Genomic DNA, 8,777 nt, shown 5'->3' on the forward strand with positions numbered 1-8,777 from the left:
CAATTGAGTTTTCTTACTTGTTCTACGTGAGAAAAGACACGAAATACAAATATAGAATCTTTGTAAAAACCCAATTGGCTTGCATTGTAAATTTTTATTTAAAAAATATATTTATATATCATTGTATATACAGATAAGATGCTGCTTCAATTACTAAAACAAAAGAAAATAGAGTTAATATCTCATACATTTCCTTCACTTTTATCTCAAATTATCTGATAAATTTTATTAGACAATTTTCTTCTATTTTACTAAGTAAACTTTTATCAGAATTTTCTTTAAGTAGTGTTGAAATTAAGTCTTAAAAATATTGTAATACTAAATTGGAATTAAAATAACTTAATCTAGATTCTAAAACAGAAGATTTACTCTTGATTGGTGACTTAAATTACTTCTAAGCCAAATTACATCATATATTTTAACATATAATCAATCATTATTAAACAGTAAGTGACGTGTGTCAAACTATAGTTTAACTCACTAGAGAATAATTTAAATTGTGTTTAGAATCAGTTTAAGAAGATCATCTTTTTGAAATCGAATTCAAGTAGGAAGATTACAAAAACATCTAAAAAATTATTTAGTTAGATCTTGAAAAAAGAAATTATAAATTGTTATATAAATCAGTATAATTACAGTTAATATTATTTCAGAAAACAAATTATAATTCTATTACTCTTGAAACTCTTTTATTGTGACAATTGTTACGGTTTTATATTAATAAATTAAATTTTCAAATATCGAGAGACCCACGCCACTTACGTTTCGAGGGCTCGGTAGGCCTATATTAACAAAATTACACTTTGTAAAAGACTGTATTGAATGATTAAAATAATCAATTTGATATTAAAAATGAAAGTTTTGCACAATACATAAAGTAATACATAGAATTGCTTGTAATGAATATTTTGAGGTATCGTAAGTGTGAAGTCCGAATAAAGTAACTCTGTTAATTCTCTATGATAGGACATGAATAAAACTTTTAAGATTTGACATAAATAATTAATTCATTCTTTATAAACATCTAATAAGTCGGCCGGATGGGAAGGCAGTTAAGGCGTTAGTCTACCACTCTGGTGAATCTAGGCGAATCAAAAAACCACCACGAATATTTTTGGGAGTTGTCTATCGCCCTTCTCCACTCGAATGCTTCATTGTGGTCCCGAAAAATGATCTTCTCGGTGCCTACTGGGCGGAAAGGGTTTACAAAATCAGAGATATTCGAATTTCATATCTACAAACAAAATTCGATTGCAGAAATTTATATTTTAAAGCCTATTTTACTGAACTTTCATAGTATATAATTTCATTTTCATCAATGCGTGTCACTAACCTATCTTAATCAATAAACAAGTTTATGCATAACGATGAACATATATTGCATAACATTTGCTAACGTGAACATCCGCCCTTGATCTACATCGTAGTTAATAACCTTTAGAGGTGAAGAATCTGTGATATAAATGTGTAAATATTGCTGTTAACTTCTAAAAATGACATTTATTAGCATTTTATAAATATAATAATTAATCATTTTTAAATGATCGATTGACAGACTCGCTATTTATTGACTAAAAATGATTATATAATAAATAAAAATAACTTTATATTATTTTTTATATATATAACTATGTTTAAGATCGTATCTAAATTGGTAGTTAGATAATATATACGTAATAATAGCCTAGAGTAAATTTTATGTTGAATTACATAGCTATACATAATGATCGTATATCATAAAGTATCTTGCGTGTCAGCTGTTTACATTACATTTTTTTGTATTATTTTCATTCATTCAGCAAACACTTTAAAAACTCAATTTTCATAAATTACAATTGAAAAATCTTTAAATTAAAAGTTTTTATTAAAAATGTTGTGCTCGTACTTTATATAAATACAAATTTACTTATTTTATGTCTAAATTCCTGCAAAATCTAATAATTTTCGAATATTTGTAAAATTATAATTAAAATTTTAGTTTTGTTGAATGTTTTATTTTATCTTTAATTCATTTTTTTACTATTAACGATATTAATTTACTTATTTTTAATGATGGTATATAAAATTGATATAATATTTCTTTGTTTATATTAAATAAATTAACTCTTGAAAAGTTTTAAATTGATTTTATACTTATTCTAATTAAATTTAATTAATTAGCTTAAATCCAAAATTAAAATCTTAAAATTTTAAAATTTCAGTTCAGTAAGTGAAAATTATGAAAATAAATAAATAAATAAATAAAGTTGTTAAATAAAGTAAATATATAATTATGTAAAGATTCTCATATAACAGTTTACTTCTTCTCCTTCTAATAGTTTTATTATTACTCTAAAGTATTGGTTCCATTTAGTGAGGGTCCTAGTACAAAATATAATAATCTTTTTAACACGCCGAGGATTCAGCATTTACCAAGCGCAAGGATAGGACATTCTCATGGATACATACTAACAATGCTGGTTCTGTTGCTTACATATATTTAATTTCAGAAATTAGTTTAAATTTCTAAAATTTAAAGTTAGATTTTATTACAGAAATTTATTATCAAAGCAAATTCGAATATTTTTATGCGCTGTTATATATTAATAAATTCTATTCAAAATTAATATAACAAAACTTTAAAATACTTTTAAACTTATAAAAATATACATTGGCTTATTCTACGTAATTTACTAATATATTGGATTTTATGACAATTTTTTCTTTACGCTCTTGATTTTTCGTGTAACAGGAACCGCTTTTACTTTTAGTACGTCAGCAATTATCGCTCTCATTTGGTGTGTGAAAGTAAATGTGATATTCATCACGTACAACCCAAGAAGTAGAGCACCGTAACAAATAAATGTCGAATTTCTCTTTCCTCAGAGTTATAGAAAAAACAAATTCAAGGAAAAAAGAAGTAAAGAGGAACAACGCGCTCTTTCACTAAAACTTATTCTCCTATTGCGATACTTCACTCGACCTTTAATTCATTTTTATACAAACGGCATTGGTTTACTTCTTTTTAACGACGGTATATAAAAATCATACGAGAATTCTTTGTTTAAATCATCAATTAAATTCGCAAAGGTTTTTTTTATTTAATTAATTCTAAACATTTCATTTTATTGTTTATCGTTGAAATAAAAATATCTGACGTACAAAACTCAAGGCCGTAGACAATATGAAATTCGATAGTTAAAATGTTAAATACATTTCATTTAATTAAATAGGTTAAAAATTTTAAGTGTAATTTTTAATGATAACTGCACTAATTATGCTATTTTAAAGTTATCCATCGTTTAAAAAAATAATTTTTTCTTTTTAATAAAATTGAGTTTTTTAGAAATCTTTTATATCTATGAGGTTTAAAGTTGAAAGATAATAAGAATGTAAAATTAAATCACTTAGAAGGGTAGTGTTGTAATCTAAAACATGCCTTAATTTCCTAGAAATTATCGTTCATAACACTCAACTAACGGAAAAAACTACAAAGATCTACGACTATTAACGTTAATTAGTATTTGTATGTAATTATTTAAAATATGTCGTAAATGTGACATTAAATAAGTAGATAATAAAACTATAGTAATTTATTGATTTTTCTTCAGGAAAAATTACAATCGTAATAGTGCCTTTTACTTTGGCACGGGAGATTTTTGAACTGCGTAAATCCAACGGTATCTATACTCGTATTCACATTCCAGACGAAACAGACGAAGCACACAGACGAAACAGAAACCTACACCAGCATACAGAGATTACATGAAGGCATTCAATAGCATCCCATCTCTTGTTACGGGATATACTATACCTACATATAATACATGCAACACTTATTATGTTTTTAGAAAACACTGGACAACAATACTTCATCCCAAATACTTCACGACAACAACATAAAACAAACAAAATACAGGAGACGAGGCATTTTCCAAGGCGGTCCAAGCCAAAATATTCATTCCTTCAGAAAAAGAAACGCTTTCGATGAAACAGTCACGAAAAATTTGTATACTTGGAGATCTTTGGAATTATTGATTACGGGTAGCTGAGAAGTTTTCTTCGCCATTAGATCATTTTGTCCTGCTCACCAGATTTGAGAATGTTTCCACGTGTTTAACAAACATTACGGGAAGCATACTATAAAAATAATTTCAAATAAGGTTAGACGATAACCAGGAAACTAGAATTGAATCAAGACACCTTAACAACTGCGACAAGCAACATTTTTCTTTTGTTTTCATTAAAAACTTCAAGGGCTATAGCTGTTTGCATCTAACTTTCAATATTATTCGTTGTCATAGCATTGGCATTTTCTTAGAAAAATGAAGAAGTTGATAGACACGATTGGAACATTACAAAGCCTGTATTCTATAAAAACAACAAAATAAATTATTCACAAATAATGAGGCGCTTTTTTACAGACAACTACGTACCAAATCCATCACACAATCACAGTCCAATGGTACGCCAACAGGAAAACAACATATAGACTATTGATCTGCATTTGCTCCAGTCTAGTCACACACAAAAACAAAGCATGTTGAATCAAACAAGAAGAAAGCACGCTCTACACACACCCTGTTTTGAAATATAAACGACATCCAGCAGGCAGTACAAACAATACACAGTTGGAAGACACAGTGAGACAGCATTCACAATTTCCGGTACAAAAAATTTACATCTCAGTACCAGAAACTAACCAAACATTTTACACACACATACAACAATCTACAAAACAAGCCAAAATTTCTTACACAGGATATCACATACATGAAACCAAAAAATAACACACCAAAGACTCACAATACATACCAATCACGTGCATTACTACACTACCCAATACTCAATTCATGCATCACAAACAAAATATACACTCACATAGAACAACACAACATTCTCACAGAGCAAGAAAAAGGCTGCTGTAGAAACCGCAATACAAAAAAAAACAGATATTCATAGACTCAGTCATTCTACGACAAGCACACAGACGAAACAGAAACCTACACCAGCATACAAAGATTACATGAAGGCATTCAATAGCATCCCATCTCTTGTTACGGGATATACTACACCTACATATAATACATGCAACACTTATTATGTTTTTAGAAAACACTGGACAACAATACTTCATCCCAAACTTCACGACAACAACACAAAACAAACAAAATACAGGAGACGAGGCATTTTCCAAGGCGATTTATTAACTCCACTCTGATTTTGTCTGGCCTAAAACCCACTGTCCAATATGGTAAACAACATTAAATACTGATAGAACATCAGACACAAAAAACAACAGAATACATATTATCTCATATCACGACCACGGACAACTCTGTGTATCCAGACAACACAGCTAAATCATCTATTAGAAGTTACACACACTTTACTGATATTCAAATGGAGTTTGTCCTATACAAATGCAGAACCGCAGAAAAATGAATCGGATAATTTTGCACTCAAAAATGGAAATATCATTGAATCCATGGATTAGGGAAAAGTCTACACCTATTTAGGTTTTCAACAAACCAAACTTACAGAACATGAACAAATAAAGCAAAGGCTAACAAAAGAATATGACAACAGGCTAAAGTCAGCACTAACAACATAGTTGAATGTATGTTTACATATCTAAAACAATAAACACATATATCGTCCCACTATTGACATATTCTTTTGGCATTATACATTGGACACACAGAACTAGAACAGCTCTAAAGGAAGACACGAACAATATTAGCATAACATAATAAATATTACCTAAGTCATCCGTAGAAAGCCGACTCGTAAAGAGGGAGGACGAGGCCTTGCAGATGTAGTAAGCCTTCACAACAAACAAATACAGATACTGTTTTTTTTTTTTTTTTTCTTTTGTGGTAGGAAACAAGAAACTTCACAATTACACAAATCTCATTACTGTTGTAGACAAAAACAGTATATCATTAAATTTACACTATACTATACTGCACTAGATCTAACACAATACATAAAATGCACAGACACTATCAAGCAGCAGTCTTGGACTCAGAAAGAGCTTTAGAATACGCACCCCAACAATCTCAGCCAGGATAATGTTGACAGAATAGCGTCAAACTCCTGGCTGACTCATGAATGCCTCTTTGGAGAGATGGAAAATTTTATGATTGTCATACAAAATCAGGAAATAAATACAAAAAACTACAGAAAGCACATTTTAAAAGACAACACTCACAGACAATATCTGTAGGAAATGCCATACCGAGTATCATACACGAGACTATACAATACATCACATAGGGTTGCAAGGCTTTAATACAAAGAGACCACATATATTAAAAGCTTGTCCATTGTGCATACCCACACAAGAACGCACTACAAATACAAACAATCATAGAAAACAATAGATATAAAATATACTAAGACCGTGCTATAATCAGAAAGAACAAACCATTACAAAAGACCAAACTTCACATTCATGGACAAACAAAACAAAATCACATACATCATAAACCTAACTGTATCAACACAACATACAGAATATATGGACTGAAAAAATTAGTAAATACTCAGGACTAGCCCATGAAATAAGGCGTCGGCAGAAAATGACTAAGGTACGTATTATGTCAATAGTCTTTTCTTGCACAAGTGTCATACTACATACACTACACCCGTGGTTCTCAATCTTTTTGAAGTCGGAGAACACTAAACTTTGACATTTTTTCCTCAGAACACTTACAATACATTAGCTTTAAAGCAGGGGTGGCAAACCTTTTTGAAATCAAGAACGCACTCGGTGTATATTCTAGTATATGACATCATTGGCATTTACTGATTATATTCCCATACAAAAATTATTTTACATTGTATTGATTTTTCTTTTGCAAAAATTTTTAATTGTATATTTGATTTTTTCCCGGAACACTTGAAGTGGCTTCACGGAGCACCCGTGTTCCGCGGATCACTGATTAAGAACCACCGCATTACACAAGTCTCGAAACATCAGTCTTTACAGCAGCACATATATCATTCGACAAAAGACTGCCTTACTGAAATTTGGTCCGGCATAGCACCAGGCACTGATATTTATGCCGTGTAGGATACATTTGAACAACACTATATAATAATAAAGTTTACTGTATAGAAAAAAAACTTGTATAAAAAAGATCTTTGGTTATAAAATCATTTTTCAGATCTCCCTGAGAAGAAAAGAAACAAAACAGTTCAATAAACAAAAAAGTTATAACATGTTACAATATCATATACTGCGTCAATCTAATTGAACAGCACACTCAAATTAAACGTATACTTAAGCGAATTTTTATAACGGCAATTGTTCTAAATTTTTTTCCTCTCTATTACACAGATAGATTGATTAATAAATAATTGATCTCTGAACAATACACTATTTACAGTAATTGGGGGTGAATTAAATCAGTTTCAGCAGAATCACTTATTGTAAAAATACTATAAGGAAAAATTAAATTAACAACACTGTGAGAAAGTATCGCAATTAGTGATTGAAACACCATAATTCTCAAAGATCTACGTTTATTCGGAGTGATAATATTGTCATTTCAAAATATCGATTTCGTCCTAATATAAGGATAAAATTGCTCATATTCAATTTCACTATTTTCAATTCTAATAATCGAAGTAATTAAACACAAACACATCAAAAACCCATTACATAAAATAGAAAAATTCAATAATAATTTTTACACATTAGGTATGAGGAAAACATCTCCTCTTAATGCAAGCTGTAATAAAGCAGAAAGAGACAAAAAATGAAAAGAACACTATTCCTTACTATCATTGTGTAACTAAGCAGTCCTGGGGTTCTGCTTCCTCTGGACCGGTCTTTAATAATTTCAGTTTGGTTTTATTATTTTCGGAACTTTCTTTAGGCCATTTAGCCTTCTGGGGAGCCAAGGCCCCGATCCTTGTGTAGGTACCTCTATTGACTACCTGGCTGGTTCCAATTTTGAATTTTGGGCCTTGCCAGTAATGCCCATGACTACGTATAATCCAGTTGTACTAAAACCATATTACATTAACTCTATTCTTGGAGAAAATCTGACCTAAGGCAGCATCCCAACATAAAACGACAAGTTAAAATGAAAAGGCACTATAACAGATGGTCATTTTATTAACGTATTCGTGGATAAATTTTCATAAATTCTAATGATCCGTTTTACCCCGTGTAAGGTCATTCAAAACATCTCACACACAATGCAGTACGAAAATAATCATTTATTTTAGTTGTTGCCATATTAGGCCTATCACGGCATAACATCAAAATCTATCTACTTTTGCTTAATAACAGATTTATAATTAGACTTGTAATCATAAGCGTAATATCTGTTTATTGCTAGTGCTGATACTAACTTACGAAGTAGTCACGTGTTGTCGGCGCTCATGCACAGATACAAAATCAATTTTTTTCCACGAAACTGAAATTAGTTTTGCCAGATACATTTTTAACTTTTAGAAGCTTCAACGGAGTAGTGACACACAGAAACAAAGCATAAAAATTAAAACTCTTAAAAATATGACGCTGAAAGCTAAGCGTGATTCATTTCACCACTTAATCCAATTCGCTCCTACTTAATCTATATCATAACGAACGAAGATTATTATTACGGAAATCATATTTACCCAATCCATCCATTAAAAAGCTATTTTATTTGTATTTCATAGCAGCAAAAATATTACTTTGTGATATATTCTGTATTATATTGTAAAACGTACAGGTATTACTTTTTAGTATTTATTATATACCTCTCAATTATAACCTAACGATTTATGTTATATTCTTG

This window comes from Centruroides vittatus, unplaced genomic scaffold (assembly GCF_030686945.1).
Source record: "Centruroides vittatus isolate TY-2023 unplaced genomic scaffold, ASM3068694v2 contig_474, whole genome shotgun sequence".
NCBI lineage: Eukaryota > Metazoa > Arthropoda > Arachnida > Scorpiones > Buthidae > Centruroides > Centruroides vittatus.